At 44.0% G+C, this 17,267-nt stretch overlaps 1 long non-coding RNA gene across 1 annotated transcript; it reads left to right on the top strand.

Annotated features, from left to right (window-relative positions):
* The first annotated feature begins 3,829 nt into the window (after positions 1 to 3,829).
* On the top strand, positions 3,830 to 15,531 carry LOC121004580. Its single transcript, XR_005779776.1, has 2 exons — positions 3,830 to 3,888; positions 15,411 to 15,531. It is a non-coding gene; the product is annotated as an uncharacterized LOC121004580 (long non-coding RNA).
* Positions 15,532 to 17,267: the final 1,736 nt, after the last annotated feature.

The raw sequence follows: 17,267 nt of genomic DNA, 5'->3' as shown, positions 1-17,267 counted from the left end.
TAATAGGGTGTCTGGCTCCCTCTAACCAATAGTGCCATTCCTCAAAAGCTAATTTGATGGCCAACAACTCCCTATCTCCCACATCATAGTTTCTCTCTGCAGAGGATAGTTTCCTTGAGAAAAGGGCACACGGTCGCCATTTGGCAGGAGAGGGACCCCGAGATAAGACCGCACCCACACCCACCTCAGAAGCATCCACCTCAACAATAAAAGGTAGAGAGACATCAGGTTGTACCAAAATGGGAGCGGAAGCAAAACTCTCTTTAATACTAGAAAAGGCTTTAAGCGCATCTATCGACCACGAGGAAAAATCCACCCCCTTTTTAGTCATATCAGTGAGTGGCTTAACAACAGAGGAATAATTCAAAATGAACTTTCTGTAATAATTGGCAAAACCTAAAAAACGCATCAGCGCCTTCTGATTCTCAGGAAGCTCCCAATCAAGCACAGTGCGGACCTTCTCAGGGTCCATCCGAAAACCAGAAGCGGAGAGAAGAAAACCAAGAAATTGAATCTCTGGAACCGCAAACACACATTTTTCCAGTTTAGCATACAATTTATTCTCCCGCAGAATTAGCAAGACCTGACGTAAGTGGTCCCGATGAGTCTTGAAATCAGGAGAAAAAATCTAAATGTCATCTAGATACACCAGTACAAATTTCCCCATTAAATGATAAAAAATGCTGTTCACAAAATGTTGGAAGACGGCCGGAGCATTCATCAAACCAAAGGGCATAACAAAATTCTCGAAATGACCCTCAGGGGTATTGAAGGCCGTCTTCCATTTGTCCCCTTCCCTGACTAGGTTGTATGCCCCTCTTAAATCCAACTTAAAAAAAACTTTAGCCCCAACAATCTGGTTAAACAGGTCCGGGATCAGAGTAAGCGGATAAGGGTCACGAATCGTGATACGGTTAAGCTCCCTGAAATCCAGACAAGGTCTTAAAGGGGTTATCCCACTTAGCAGTTTCATACTTACCTGCTGCCACCGCGCGTTCACTTCCTGGATTCTGGCTGGGGGCGGGCTTCATCTTGATTGAAGTCTTCTCCCGGCCGGGCCGCGCGCTGGACTGAACGCGCACGCTGCCGCGCATGCGCAATGTGACTTATTTCTGGCCAGTATAGTACAGAGCCGGCGTGCGCGTTCGCAGCTCTGTACTATTCTGGCCGGGAAGAAGTCACCGTCGCGCATGCGCGGCAGCGTGCGCGTTCAGGACAGCGAGTGGCCCGGCCGGGAGAAAAGAAGAAGTCTTCTGGGCAAGCGCGACCATCGGGATCTTGCGGAAGAGCGGTGGTCGTAACCAGGGGAGACCGAGTCACAACAATAAGGTAAGTGGGGATGAATTTTCTCCTAATCAGTGGGAATTTGTTAATAAAGTATATTTACAAAAATGATCACTGTCAAATCATTAACAGATTTAACAGTGATCATTATGATGGGATAACCCCTTTAAAGAAGCATCTTTTTCCTTAACAAAAAAAAAAACAGCGGCAACAGGTGACTTCGAGGGTCGGATGTGTCCCTTTCTCAGGCTCTCAGAGATATAAGTACGCATAGCGACTCTTTCAGGTTTGGAGAGATTGTATAGTCGTGATTTTGGCAGCTTGGCGCCTGGGATGAGATTAATAGGGCAGTCGTACTCCCGGTGAGGGGGCAACTCCTGGACACCACTCTCGGAAAATACATCCAAAAATTCAGAGAGAAAAGATGGCACAGTCTTGGTAGAAACCTCTGAAAGAGATGCCGTGAAGCAATTCTCTCTGCAAAAGTCACTCCAACCATTTATTTGCCCGGCTTGCCAATCAATGGTGGGGTTATGTTTAGTGAGCCAGGGTAGCCCCAACACTAGAGGAGTAGGTAATCCGCTTAAGACGAAACATGACATATCCTCAACATGAGCGTCACCCATAATCAAACGGATATTGTGAACTACGCCCTTTAACGATCTTTGAGAAAGTGGAGCGGAATCGATAGCAAAAACAGGTATATCCTTTTCCAAAGTGCATACCTGCAAACCATGCGTTGTTGCAAATTGATTATCAATAAGATTGACAGCTGCTCTACAAACAATGTTCTTGCTGTCTAGCGCCACCCTGGCAGGTAGGAGAAAACAGGAACTACAAGCAAACGGCAAACCTTCAATTTTTGCATCAACCTTGCCAATAGTAGCAAATGGAAAGGTTTTAGAGGTTTTTTTGTTTTGTTTTGTTTTTATTACCCTCAGAAAACTTCATAAATCTCCTAGAGGGGCAAACATTAGCTAAATGATTTATACCCCCACATCAGAAACAAACCCTCCTCTGAGAGCTGAATCCTCTACTATCAGAGGCAGCAGGCAAATCCAGCTGCATGGCCTCCTCCTCAGAGGGGATTGAGACACACTGAGACCACTGCGCACTGAATGAGACAGCCCCACTGTCCTTGGGCTGAATATGACAGGAAAGAGTAGTCTCCACTCTCTCTCTCTCTAAGACGCCTGTTAATACGAACAGCTAGAGACATGGCTGACTCTAACGACGCTGGTCTCTCATGAAAAGCGAATGCATCTTTCTGAAAGACCATGGCAAAATTGACTTCGGAGTGCAGCATCATTCCATCCAGTATCAGCTGCCCATCTCCGAAATTCAGAACAATATATCTTTGCGGACTGTATACCCTGGCATAAAAGAAGCAGTTTAGATTCAGCCAGAGCAATACAATACGGTAATATCTGCTCCAGGGCTACAAAAAATTCATCCACCGATCGGAGGGGCCGTGCCCCCACCGGCAGCAGAAAGGCCCAAGACTGAGCGTTATCCCTTAGCAGTGAGATGATGATCCCAACCCTCTGCTCCTCATCACCAGAGGAATGGGGAAGTAGGCGAAAATGGAGTTTGCAAGCCTCTCTAAAGCGAACTAAATTCTACTCTACCCCCGGAGAACGTATCCGGAAGCGAGATCTTAGGCTCGGAACAAACCCTATGAATGCCAGCAGAACCGTTCACCTGAAACTGAGACACAGTTTTACGGAGATCTTCTACCTCCAGCGAAAGACCTTGCATGCGGTCAATCAAGGCTGAAACCGGATCCATGCTCAAGACGGTTATGGCGGTTTATAATGTCACAGATGAAGTTTGCAGATAGCTGGAACTTATGAATAAACGAGTGACTTGCTTGATCCCAAACTAAGGAGCTTATAGGTGAGCCCTATAAAACCCTTAGAGCTCTCCCTGACTGCTATGCCCATGCAAGGGTCTCAATGGTAGACGATTGCATGCCCACGTACCTAAGTCTGTGTGACACCTGAAAACCCTATAATAGTGAGGGGACACGACCACCGACTCCCTGCACTTAATACGAACAGAGTCAGGGTCACCTAGAATCAAGCCAGCAAGGAAACACAATAAAGTAAAGGACTTATCTGAGCAAACAGCAGAAGCAGCCTCCAGCAGTGAACACTTCATCCAGGAAGTAGTATAAACCGCAAAGTGAGGCAGTATGGGAGGGAATATAAAGGAAGACGATTAGTCTAAATAAGTGACACCTGGCAGAAGGAAAGGAGATGAGAAAGTGAAACCAAAACAAAGAACATCATACAAGAGGTAGAGAAGAACGTCTGCCAGACCTTCTCACAGAACTGGCGGTGACACAATCAGATTGGATTTAGACCTGCATATATTTGGGCCAGATAACTTCTGCTGTCCGGTCAGATTGTTATTCTAATTGCTGACCTTTTCTGATATTATAAAACTTTCCACACGACTTCTCCAACCGTCTGATGACTTCTACAATATTTGTTTCACAGCATGTGAATCCGGGTGAAGATCAGAACAATATTAATCCTACAGAGACATATGTGAGGGGCGATGAGCAGAGCATAGAGGACATTCCTACAGATAACGACCCACGTGAGTATTAGACCAACAGGTCCTGCTCCTTCACTGTATAGTACAATTTTATGTCTTCTGTCAGTTTTTTCAGCGTTACATTAACCGATTCAGCTAAAATTCTAACTGAATACGGATGGAAATGAAGTAGTGTTATAAGTGATACTACATGCTGACTCATTTATTATAAGGAATGTTAAAATTCTGGAAAATTATACTTAACATGATTTAGATGCATAACTAAACTATGATATAAGCTATATAGACAAAGATTACTGACAGAGTAACGTAAGTAACAGACACCCAAAGCCGTCAACAAATGAGTGAGCTCCACATCAACCAGTCCCCAACATGACACTCAGCTGATTCCTATTCCTAGTCTCTGGGCTCCTCCTAGCCCCACCTAAAGACTTCAGTGTCCAGTATGCATCTACAGTTACTTCAGGAATGAAAGGTATCAGACATCGATAATCAACTACATTACAAGGAATTGAAATGGCAAGGACCACTAAAATAACTTGCTATATACTGTAGATTCAAAAAGTATACCTGGATTATGTACATGAAGCAGAACTATGTGAATGAAGCTGATTTCTTTGAGGGAAAGTCTTCACCCAGTTTTGGGATTAATTAAATATTAAATCTGATTAGGGTCATATCAAGTTACTGTGTCGAAACAATGCAGAAAATAGAGACATGCACGCAAATTAAAGAATACCCTTGATAGGCTGTGAAGTAATAGCTATGAGTGTCTGGAATGATGGTAAATTTCTCTCCGACAACTATGACTGAGAAACATAGTCAGCAACAATGGCAGGACCATTGTGACTATGCAGCATTTGGTGGAACTAACACATTCCTGCTTCAGAGATTCTTATGTGTCTCACTCCTCGGTTTACGGCAACAAAATGGTCTGCTTTTGCACCATTGGATCTGAGACATTCCAACTTGCTGGAATTCCACCTTGCATATTCAGTGTGTCTTTACAGCAGTCAGTGATTACATCACGCACGAGACCACCACATCAGGGAGCATGTATTATTTTGAGCTCAGTCAGTGGCAGCTCAGGAGGGACGCATGCTTCGGCCATTTGAAGAAGCCAATAAGGAAAGATATAAAACAAGCATCCAGCTCATCACCAAGTCCCTAGTCTAAGTACATATCCCCCGTCCAAAGATGGTGCATGAAATGACAACTCTGTATCAGCTCCAAATCATAAAAGTAGCATCAAAGTATGAAAACCATAAGTCTCCTCCAGCATTTGTCTTGATTAAAATCCAACTGATTCCAAAATACTCAAGCCCCACTAGGTGCTTTTACTAATTTGGGACTGTACTGTTTGCTGGGACTGGTTGTGCTGCATGAGATTTTAAAAATTTTTGGATAAAGTTTTATTTTAATCAAGACAGTTGCTGGAGGAGATTTGCATTTTCCCCACTTGGATGTTACCTTCGAAAAGGCCACAAGATTATAGAGAGACAACAGTGTCATCAACTATGTCACTATATTTATACCAGGGCAAAGGATAACCCTGATGCAACAAGGACTGATGGAAGAAGAACTTCCATAGCTTGCTCATTGCAATGGGGCTGTTGCAGATCTGTATGGATGAATTCTCATAAAGAAGGATAAGAAGCTATGACTGGAGGAGGAGTTGGTGGTGCAAGGGGACATGGAATTTTCGAAAGCACAGCTAGAGAACAAAACTGACACTCGTTATAATAGACATGCTGATGATGATGATGCTGACAACTAGTGTTTTGTGAATTGAAGTCAAACGAATTGACTAAGATACGAATTTCAGGAAAAATTTGATTTGCCACAAAGCCGAATTTCCTCACACTTCATGGCAACTAATCAATTTTCCCTGAAATGAAGGGGGAAGGGGGAAACATACGTCATCCATTTCCATGCGAAGAGGTTGAAGTAGCCAAATCAAAAAAAAAATTCGCTCATCTCTACTGATGACATTGGCTATTACTATCACAGTGGAGGAATGGAGCCTGAAAGAACTGGGTCTTCACAAATGCCGGTGAACATAGCAAGCAGGCTGCATGCTTGGTTGCTTAACCGCTGACAAGCACATCCTTAGCATTAAGTAAAGTGAAGACTACTGGATTGCCTTGCTTTTAGCCCGTTGCTATCAAAGAAAAATGGGAGAAGTTTTTACTGATACCTGCATTTGTCTGACCAGGAAGCCCCTCTGCGTGCTGAGTCTTTGACCTCCACCCTCTCTGCTGGGGCAACCACTACGTTTTGGAACTGTTTTTTTAAGTACTGCATTAACCTGACACACATCAGTATAAGGATACACATCACCTGAGCAGCCAGGATCCGTCATATGTAGACTGTGCCCTTTCTCCTTCACATAGCATGTTCCCTGACCCCATGGTCTTCTGGGGAGGCAGATTGGAAGAGTGACTGGAACTGGCCCAGTTTGATATCTGTGTGCTGTCTTTTCCGGCCTCCAGTGTATTATCAGATGGGGTATTCAGTGTGACAGGTGGCATTGTCACACCAAAGCAGACAAAATTGCATTCCACAAGTCTGAAAGACATTACATATGGGAAAAAGAATGAGGCTTGTGGATCTGGGAGGATTTTCACACACCTCCGTCGGATACCAATAAATAGATCTGGCATTGCTGACAGTGACTATTTATTGCCGGTCCAATGATGCCACTGGTGCGGTCTGTCTTCCTGTCATACTGTCCATACTGTCACAAGTACTGGGGAGGGGAAAACACCAGAAAACACACAGAAGGCAATAGACCAGAGTCAAGACCTCAAAGCTAAGGGAGAGGGATGGTGACCTCCTAGGAGTACCTAGACCTCTCCCTGACTTCTACCAATATGAGTAGACCCTGAAGGTGGGAATACTCATACACCGGAACCTAAGCCCAGGAGACCCTTGAAAGCCCTAGGAGTGGTGGCAGGGAATGAGGCTACTGGTTCCTTCCCAGATGAAGGAACCAGCGTCTGCCTGAGGCCTAGAAACAAAATGCACTTAGCTTAAAGAAGAATGGAGGAGCAGGAGGTCCAAAAGACAACACACCAGCTCAACAAACTTCAGCAGAAAATATCAACCGCATGGTAAGCATTGTGAGTCAGAACTAAATAGATCCTTAGTAATGACCACAAGCTGCACCTGACAAGAGGTGTGGTCATTACCAAACAACAACACTGCAAGGAGAAAACAGAGAGACTTCCAGATACCCTCATGTGCCGCCAGTCTCTCAGATCTTCTCACCTCTGTCATGGAAGGGGCCGTGACACATACTGTATTGCTGCTACCACAGCTACTACTTTCCTGGCTGCCACTACGACTACCCCTACACAGCCGCACATCTACTGCCTTGTCTGTTCCACACTGTACTGCTGCTGCTCCTGAAAAAGGGAGAAGTTTTGAACCACTTTATCAGAACAATCCACTGCTTTCCCCGATACCACCATGTGTATATATTCAAAAATTTGCTATGGGGCCCAGCCTTTTCTATTTGTGTATGAGTCTGCTCTTATGATCTGTTTTTATCACCACCATTTTAGTCAATTGATACTTGAATTCTTCTCCATGACTGGTAATTTCTATGGAGTTTATTTTATATAGAAATGTTATAGAATATCAATAGTAGTTTATGGTTTTCTTCTTCGTCCTACAGCAGCACAGAAGGGACATTTCCGTCCCAGTACTCCATTCTAGGACCACCCACCTAGAGAATCAAATAACAAACCAATTTACAAGATTGAACACATCTTAGGTAACCTTCTATGAGGAAACAGAGTACTGCACCAATTCGTGTTTTTTCCAGTCCTTCACTCCGGCAGGTGTGTTCCTCACCTTGCTACCAACCTAGTAGTGGACTTTGGGCCTTGTGTTGTTCAGGCTCCATCTTTGTGGCTAGTGTATTTCTGTCCCAGACCTGGTATAGTGCATTGTGGCTTTTTTTGCTTGCCAGTGCGTTTGCCTGGTAATGCCTGTACCAGGTCCCCTGTCTAAGTCCAGTTCGGTTGCCTGGCTGACCTGGGTCCCGTAAGAAGGACTCAGTTGACAGCGGTGCTGTAAGTAGGTAAGCGTGCTGTTTTGCCAGTCCAGTGCCTGGCTTATAATTGTGCTGCTTGGACCAAGTACACTTAAGGTTTCCTGGTAGATGCGATGAGCGCTCTCTTCCGCGCACGCTCTAAGTTTGATATTCAGCTCCTGCCTAGGCTCTGGCCTCCGTGTGCATGTGCGTTTTTCTCCTTTCCTCCTCTGGAGGCTGGCTCATGACGCTCTTTGTTGGGGGTGTGGATAAATCGGGGTATATTCTGATTATCCATATAAAAGCCTCAGTTGCCTGCGGCACGCCGCTGATGTGCCTGGCAGCTGAGTCCGGGTTTGCCTAAGGTAGATCTTCCTTCTGAGGCATATATGTACAGTGGAGGAAATAATTATTTGACCCCTCACTGATTTTGTAAGTTTGTCCAATGACAAAGAAATGAAAAGACTCAGAACAGTATCATTTCAATGGTAGGTTTATTGTAACAGTGGCAGATAGCACATCAAAAGGAAAATCGAAAAAATAACTTTAAATAAAAGATAGCAACTGATTTGCATTTCATTGAGTGAAATAAGTATTTGAACCCCTACCAACCATTAAGAGTTCTGGCTCCCACAGAGTGGTTAGACACTTCTACTCAATTAGTCACCCTCATTAAGGACACCTGTCTTAACTAGTCACCTGTATAAAAGACACCTGTCTACAGAATCAATCAATCAAGCAGACTCCAAACTCTCCAACATGGGAAAGACCAAAGAGCTGTCCAAGGATGTCAGAGACAAAATTGTAGACCTGCACAAGGCTGGAATGGGCTACAAAACCATTAGCAAGAAGCTGGAGAGAAGGTGACAACTGTTGGTGCGATTGTTCGAAAATGGAAGGAGCACAAAATGACCATCAATCGACCTCGCTCTGGGGCTCCACGCAAGATCTCACCTCGTGGGGTGTCAATGGTTCTGAGAAAGGTGAAAAAGCATCCTAGAACTACACGGGAGGAGTTAGTTAATGACCTCAAATTAGCAGGGACCACAGTCACCAAGAAAACCATTGGAAACACATTACACCGCAATGGATTAAAATCCTGCAGGGCTCGCAAGGTCCCCCTGCTCAGGAAGGCACATGTGCAGGCCCGTCTGAAGTTTGCCAATGAACACCTGAATGATTCAGAGAGTGACTGGGAGAAGGTGCTGTGGTCTGATGAGACCAAAATAGAGCTCTTTGGCATTAACTCAACTCGCTGTGTTTGGAGGAAGAAAAATGCTGCCTATGACCCCCAAAACACCGTCCCCACCGTCAAGCATGGGGGTGGAAACATTTTGCTTTGGGGGTGTTTTTCTGCTAAGGGCACAGGACAACTTATTCGCATAAACGGGAAAATGGACGGAGCCATGTATCGTGAAATCCTGAGCGACAACCTCCTTCCCTCTGCCAGGAAACTGAAAATGGGTCGTGGATGGGTGTTCCAGCACGACAATGACCCAAAAAATACAGCAAAGGCAACAAAGGAGTGGCTCAAGAAGAAGCACATTAAGGTCATGGAGTGGCCTAGTCAGTCTCCGGACCTTAATCCAATCGAAAACCTATGGAGGGAGCTCAAGCTCAGAGTTGCACAGAGACAGCCTCGAAACCTTAGGGATTTAGAGATGATCTGCAAAGAGGAGTGGACCAACATTCCTCCTAAAATGTGCGCAAACTTGGTCATCAATTACAAGAAACGTTTGACCTCTGTGCTTGCAAACAAGGGTTTTTCCACCAAGTATTAAGTCTTTTTTTGTTAGAGGGTTCAAATACTTATTTCACTCAATGAAATGCAAATCAGTTGCTATCTTTTATTTAAAGTTATTTTTTCGATTTTCCTTTTGATGTGCTATCTGCCACTGTTACAATAAACCTACCATTGAAATGATACTGTTCTGAGACTTTTCATTTCTTTGTCATTGGACAAACTTACAAAATCAGTGAGGGGTCAAATAATTATTTCCGCCACTGTATATGCTACACAAACTTTATATTGATTCAATTTTTTCTTATTTCAGATGTCGAGCCATAAAGATTATCAGAGGAAAAGAAAGCAAAAATCTAAGCACCGTATTTGTGCAGGATGCAAATTGCCAATTCCAGAGGACATCTGTGATTTATGTGCAGAAAAATTTCGCACTCCTGTTCCGCAGCCTGCTGCAGCTAATTTGTGTATTACGTGTCTTCAACTCTTAACGCCGGAAGCAGTGTCTAACATTTGTAATGACTATAATCCGCAAAAGGGATTAGCAGAAGAAGCAAAAAAATGTTTTGCCTGGTTCAGGGAGAATATGCAGAAGGTTGCTTCTACTTCTGTCCCTAACGGGAAAATAATCCATCATCGTCACCAAGATACAGATGAAATGTCTCTTTCCTCAGCAGCTTATTCTTATTCTGATTTATCTTCTGACTCAGATGCGGGCAGTGAAGAATTTTTTCTATTAAAGAAGGATTCAGCAGAGAAGCTGATAAAACGAGTGAAGCGGTGTCTTGAAACTAATGAGGAAGAGGAGTCAGTTTAGGATAAAGGAAGTTTGTATTACTTTCCCAAGAAGAAATCCAAAGTTTTTCCGGCTCACCCAGTTTAAAAACTATTATGGAGAAAGAGTGGAAGAGACCAGAAAAGCGCCTGGACTTAGGTCCTCCCTGTACAAGCTAGATTCAGCAGCTTCTGAAGAATGGGAATTGCCGGCAAAAATTGACCCAGCGTTTGCACGTTTGTCAAAAAGGTCTTTTTTTCCCTCAGAAGATTCTTCTTTACTAAAAGACCCGATAGATCGGAAGACTGACACCTTCCTTAAAATATCTCATTGTAATCTTGCCTGTTTGCAAAAAGGGGGAATGTCTTCGTTTCCGGTTGCGAGAGCATTGAGGGTCTGGCTTAGTGAGCTTTCAAGAGATATCCAAGCAGGAGTATCAAGACAGGAGCTATCAGACCAAGTATCGTCTTTGAAAACAGCCGCAGAGTTTCTTTGCGATTTTTCTCTGGACGTAATAAGAATCACAGCTAAAAACATTGCTTTAGCAAATTTAACCAGAAGAGCAATATGGTTGAAGCCTTGGACGGGAGACTCTGCCTCCAAAGCTAATTTTTGTTCTCTTCCCTTTGAACCAGGTAAACAAGATCCTGGAAGAGAATAAAAAGGAGAAAGCATTGGCATTCCCCCAGACTTTTAGATCCTCAAGATTTTGTAGCCAAAGGGGAAGGTCTTCCTTTCGTGGACGTAATACGCAGGAGCCACCAGAAAGAAGGTTTTTTTCCCGTTACCAAGATAAAGGAAAGAAGAAACCCTCAGATACCCCTGCCCCCAGCTCAAAATTCTGACATCAGGCCTGTCACTGTGGGCACGAGGTTGAGAAACTTTTGCACAATATGGGAAGGTGTCACGTCAGACAGTTGGGTTTTGAATCTCATCAAGAACGGTTATTCTTTTGAATTCAATCGTCTTCCAAGATAAAGATTCCTAGTAAATACTACGGAAGATATAAGAATTATGCCACTTCTTCAGGAGTTTCTACAGATGGGCGTGCTGGAAAGAGTTCCAGAAGAAGAAGAGTTTTCAGGCGTTTATTTGAGAATCTTTCCAGTACCCAAGCTAGAGGGCAAGTGGCGCCTCATCATAGACCTGAGGTTTCTGAACAATCATTTAAAGAAATTGAAGTTCAAAATGGACAACATAAGATCCGTCCTAAGCATCCTGCAAACCGGAGAAGTGATGGCGTCTATAGATCTAAAGAATGCGTACCTATATGTACCAATCCACAGAGATTGAAGAAAATATTTGAGAGTAGCGATCAAGACTCATCATCAGACGTGGCATTATCAGTTCAAGGCACTCCCGTTTGGGCTGTCTCCAGCTCCTCGTATTTTTACAAAGATTGTTGTGGTTCTGGTGGCTGCACTGAGGATACAAGGCCTAAGAATAGTCCCGTATCTGGACGACTGGTTATTTGTAGTAGCGTCCCAGAAATTCTAAAGTCAAATCTGCACACTGCTTTGACTCTTCTGATAGACTCCGAGTTGATGAAGGTGTTTCTTCCTCCTCAAAAAGTGTCTCAGATCATCCAAAGAATTCACGCCTTGATATCTACAGCAAAGACATCTATCAGGACAGCGATGAGCACCCTAGGATTGTTGGCGGCCGCAATAGAAGCGGTTCCGTGGGCAAAGGCTCATATGAGAGACTTGCAGAAAGAGATTCTCTATTGTTGGGACAAGAATCCCAAATCCTTAACATCTACGATGAAGATATCATGTGCAACTCGAAAAAGTCTTTGGTGGACAAAGGAAGAGATTTTCGCTTTATGGAAAAAGTTGTAATAACCACAGATGCTTCTCGCAAAGGATGGGGTGCGCGCATAGGAAGCGGTGGATTCAAGGGGAGTGGTCGTCGACCATAATGAAAAGATCCTCGAACTTCAGGGAACTGAAAGCTATGCAGTAATCCCTGCAACATTTCGAACCTTATCTCCACAACAAGGCAGTTCCCCTGCAGACGGACAATGCTACGTTGGCGTTCTATATGAACAAACAAGGAGGAACTCGTTGCCAGTCTCTCCAGGCCATTTGCAGCAGAATCATGGCCTGGGCGGAACCGGTGCTACACAGTTTGGTGCGCGGTTCACATCAGAGGATCCGAGAATATTACAGCGGACCATCTCAGTCGAGAAACAGTGTGTCCGGGAGAATGGGCTTTGAACCCCAAATACTTCTATCAAATAGTGGAGAGATGGGTTTGTCCAGAATGGGATCTGTTTGCAACGAGGAACAACAAAAAAGCATTGAAGTTTTGTTCACTCAGGAGTCACGTTTGTTTACCTATATCCTCCCACACCGCTATTACCTCAGATCATAACCAAATTGATCACGGAAGCACCAGAAGCGATACTGGTAGCCCCATATTAACCTTGCAGGGCTTTGTTTCCTGTCTTGTCTCAGCTATCAAAAAACGATCACTGGACTTTGCCTCTGTACCTGGATCTTCTTCTACAGGGAGACCTCTACCATCCTTAGCTGAACAAGCTACATTTAACCGCCTGATACCTGAGAGGGAAAGACTAAAAGAAAGAGGCTTATCTGATGAGGTCATAATCACGTTATTATCTTCCAGGAAGCAATCTACGAATACTGTTTACAACAAGTTATGGAAATAATTTTTATCGTGTTTACAAGAGAAAGAGTTACAAATATTTGTCAATTCTATTCTACAATTCTTGCAAGAAGGACACCAAAAGGGATTAAAGCGGAATACTTTGAGGGTCCACATGACTGCAATTAATGCTTTGACAGATGGCCTATATGCAGGAGATGCGTTGATAGCAAGATTCTTTAAAGCCCTAAAGAAGTTGAGACCAACCATTAGACCACCTGTACCCATCTGGGATTTGTCATTGGTTCTGAACAGGCTTACAGTTTCTCCCTATCACTGAAGACAACTACCTAAAACATAACTTTTATTGAAGATCATTAAACAAGGATCCCTTACAGGGGACCAATAGGTACATGGACAAACACAGAAAGAGCTATACTGGACCAGGTAGACCGTAAATACTAAAGGATAGAGGAGAGGGGGCAGCACATCAAGTTCCCTAGTATCTGTCCCTAGATATCCCTCAAGAAATCCTCTGCTCAGAGATGCACCTGGATGGTAGGAGCACTTTGTCCACATGCCTAGACTACCTGTCCTTGTAACGCCCTTGTTAAAGCTAAAAAATCTATACGTGGTTTATCGATGAAAATTGAACTGGATCTCAGTATACACTAAGTATATGTTAGATAAATATCGAGAAAGGTATAGATATACAGACTTAATCAAAACATGATAACATTCGTCCCGACGCGTTTCCCCTTCTCATCCAGAAGGTTCGTCAGGGGACGCAAAAAAGTCTATTATCATAACAAATGTGTCACAGATACGTCACAAATACAGAGACCAAAAAGGCAAAACACGGTTTCTCCCTCTCAAACCTATATCTGATATAGATCTCAGTTGGTTATCCTACAAAATACTTTTTCTTATTGCTATCACATGTGCTAAAAGATTAGGGGAGTTACAAGCATTGTCCTCAAGAGAACCGTATCTAAAGATTCTGCCTAATGGTGTCCGAATTAGAACTTTACCACCATTTATACCAAAAGTTGCTTCCTCTAATAACATTAATAGAGAATCGGTTCTTCCAGTCTTCTACACTGAGCCAAAGTCTGAAAAAGAAAGAAAATTCCATACTCTGGATATTAGTAGAGCATTAATTTGCTATCTTGAGAGGGTAAAAGATTTTCGGAAAGAATAAAATGTATTCGTTTTATTCTCCAGTCCAAGGAGAGGTATGAAAGCTTCAAAGGACACTCGGTGTCGATGGATAAAGACTACGATCTTGGAGGCCTATAATTTAGAAGGTAAAGACACCTAATCACTTGAAAGCACATTCCACCAGAACGACTTCAACGTCCTGGGCAGAAAGACAAGTTAATCTTTTAGACGTTTTCAATGCAACCTCTTGGACGTCATCTTCCACATTTGTTCGGCATTATAGGCTCGACACTCAAACCGGGGACTCAGCCTTCAGCACAGCAGTATTGTCAGCAGTAAAAGAAAGCTATCCCCCCCTTTGATTTCTATATTAGATCCCTTCTGTGCTGCTTTAGGATGAAGAAGAAAGTGGGAATTTTACTTACGTAATTATACTTTCTTTGTGTCATGCCCCGCTCTGACGATGTGCGGAGGTCGGCCAGGATAGCAGCACGAGTTTAGTGTTTGTTTTGGAGCCGTGCTGGATCCGCCTCTCATCAGGTGCACTGGGTGGGGTCATTAGTTTAAATAGCACACCATCCCAGTGCTCTGAGCGGATTATAGGAATCACTGTGGTCTTGGAAGCTAGGAAGGAAGGTTGTCTGTTCCAGCTCAGAAAGATAAGTGTGGTTTTAGTTTGGTTGTTTTGTGTCATCTCTCCCATCCAGGTTCTGTGCGAGAAGGCTGCTCCTATTTCCCCTCTTCACCATCTCAGGGAATTTAGGGTGTTTCAGCCCAGGCACGGGGACACATCATACCTACCACCAAGGTCTGCATGTGGGCTGAGCAGTGCAGGGAAAGAGGTCAGGGATTAGCTAGGAGGTGACCCTTTCCCTGTCTCTCGCCCAGAGCCTGGTTGGTGGTTTATTTGTGAGTCTGAGTGCACGTCCGCCGTGAAATTTCGAGTCTGAAGGCAGCACACTAACCCTCCCAATAACATTTTTACTTGCATGAGTTGGTCTATGTTATTACACAAATTGGTGCAGTACTCTGTTTCCTCATATAAGGTTACCTAAGGTGTGTTCAATCTTGTTAATTGGTTTGTTATTTGATTCTCTAGGTGGGTGGTCCTAGAATGGAGTACTGGGACTGAAATATCCCTTCTATTCTGCCTTCGGACTCAAAGAAAGTATAATTACGTAGGTAAAATTCCCACTATATTATTCAACCAATAATAAAATGTCTTGTATTCTTGGCAGATGACTGTACCAGGAACTCAGAGGAACATCTGATATCTTCTGATTTTAAAGTAGAGGTTTGTGGTGTCACACGAGATACATATGAAGAACATGCCAATATCGAAGATATATCCATTCACAGGAAAAATGTGGCATCTGATCCTTTTAAAAAGGTCCGATCTTCTAAATCGTCACACACTGTAACACAAAATAAAAGTCACATAAGGGGTAAACGTCAAACAGCTCACTTAAAGAAGAAGCCTTTTTCATGTGCAGAATGTGGAAGATGTTATAGTTATGAATTGGAACTTGTTACACATCAGAGAATTCACACAGGGGTGAAGCCTTATTCATGTTCACAATGTAGGAAATCTTTTCAGCAAAAATAATCTCTTGTTATACATCAGAGAGTTCACACAGGGGAGAAGCCATATTCATGTTCAGAGTGCGGCAAATGCTTTGCTTTAAAAAAAAAAAATCTTGTTACACATCAGAGAATTCACACAGGGGAGAAGCCATTTTCATGTTCAGAATGTGGGAAATGTTTTATCAACAAATCAGCTCTTCGTAAACATCATAGAAGTCACACAGGGGAAAAGCCATATTTATGTTCAGAATGTGGGAAATATTTTAACCGCCTCCGGACCGCCTAACGCAGGATTGCATTCCGGAGGCGGCTGACCCAGGCACAGTCACGCGCCGATGCGTCATCTCGCGAGACGTGAGATTTCGGGCAGAGCCGGCCAGCGCATGCGCATCGCGGGCCGGCAAAAGTTAGAGGACAAGTTTGTCATCAGCCTGCCAACCAATGATCGTCACTGGCAGGCTGTTGATTTTCAAAAATCCGAATCAGAAGCCATCTAACACCTTATATTTATAAATATAAGGTGTTAAATGGCTTCTGTGCTCCTCTGCTGGTCCTTTTCGTCGGTTGGTCCCAGCAGGAGCACACATCACAGTGAGTACACCAAACAGTACACTTAGCCCCCAGATCACCTCCCATCACCCCAATTAACCCCTTGATCGCCCCTGTCAATCACCTAGTGAAAGGGAAAAAAGTGATCAGTGTAAACTGTCACTTTTTTTTTCACTAGTATTGACGGTTAGGTTTAGGATAGTTTAGGCCCCTTTGTTAGGTAGTTAGCGTCGGTTAGCGCCCAGCCCACCGCACCGCATTCACTGATTCGCTGATTAGCGTATCGCTAATCAGCATTGGTACTTTTATAGTATCTGTAAGTGATCAGAACTGATCACAGTCAGATCTATAATAGTATTAGTGTCACCTTAGTTCGCCCTCCACCCAAAACACAGTGTTTGCCCGATCAGGCCTGATCGGTCGCCCACACGTGCGTTCACCCACGCCCGCCCCGCCGCAGTGACAATCACTTCTCAAGCGCTGCTGCGATAAAAAAATCAGTTTTGATATTTTTTATCAATCGCAGCGGCTTCCGGTACTTCGCTAGCCTCCCATTTGTAAGGCAGGCTTGCTTTTTTTCTTGGGTAGTCTCAGGGAGTATCCCCTAAATTTAGTTGACCAAATGGCAAGTAAGGGGTATTTTTCTGAAAAGGCCTACAGGATTCTGACCCAGTCGGATGAGGAATGGGAACCCTCATCTGACGAATCCAGCGGGTCAGAATTTGAACCTGTAGAAAGCAGTGGCAGTCTGACCCAAAGTTCGGACGAGGAGGTTGAGGTCCCTGATACCACCAGGCGTACCCGGCCCCGTGTTGCTAGACCACAGGTTGAGCAGGATCCGCTTCAAGGGCAGCAAAGTGAGGCTGGATTTGTCGGATTACCTGGTGAGGCATACACCAGCAGCGCAGCCCATCCTGGACTTAGTACCAGCACTGCCGTGCAACATGGTGAAGTGGCGAGCA

The sequence above is a fragment of the Bufo bufo genome, chromosome 6 (assembly GCF_905171765.1).
Source record: "Bufo bufo chromosome 6, aBufBuf1.1, whole genome shotgun sequence".
NCBI classification, from domain to species: domain Eukaryota; kingdom Metazoa; phylum Chordata; class Amphibia; order Anura; family Bufonidae; genus Bufo; species Bufo bufo.
Note: the sequence above shows the minus strand (reverse complement) of the source record. Positions and strands in the feature narration are given on the sequence as shown.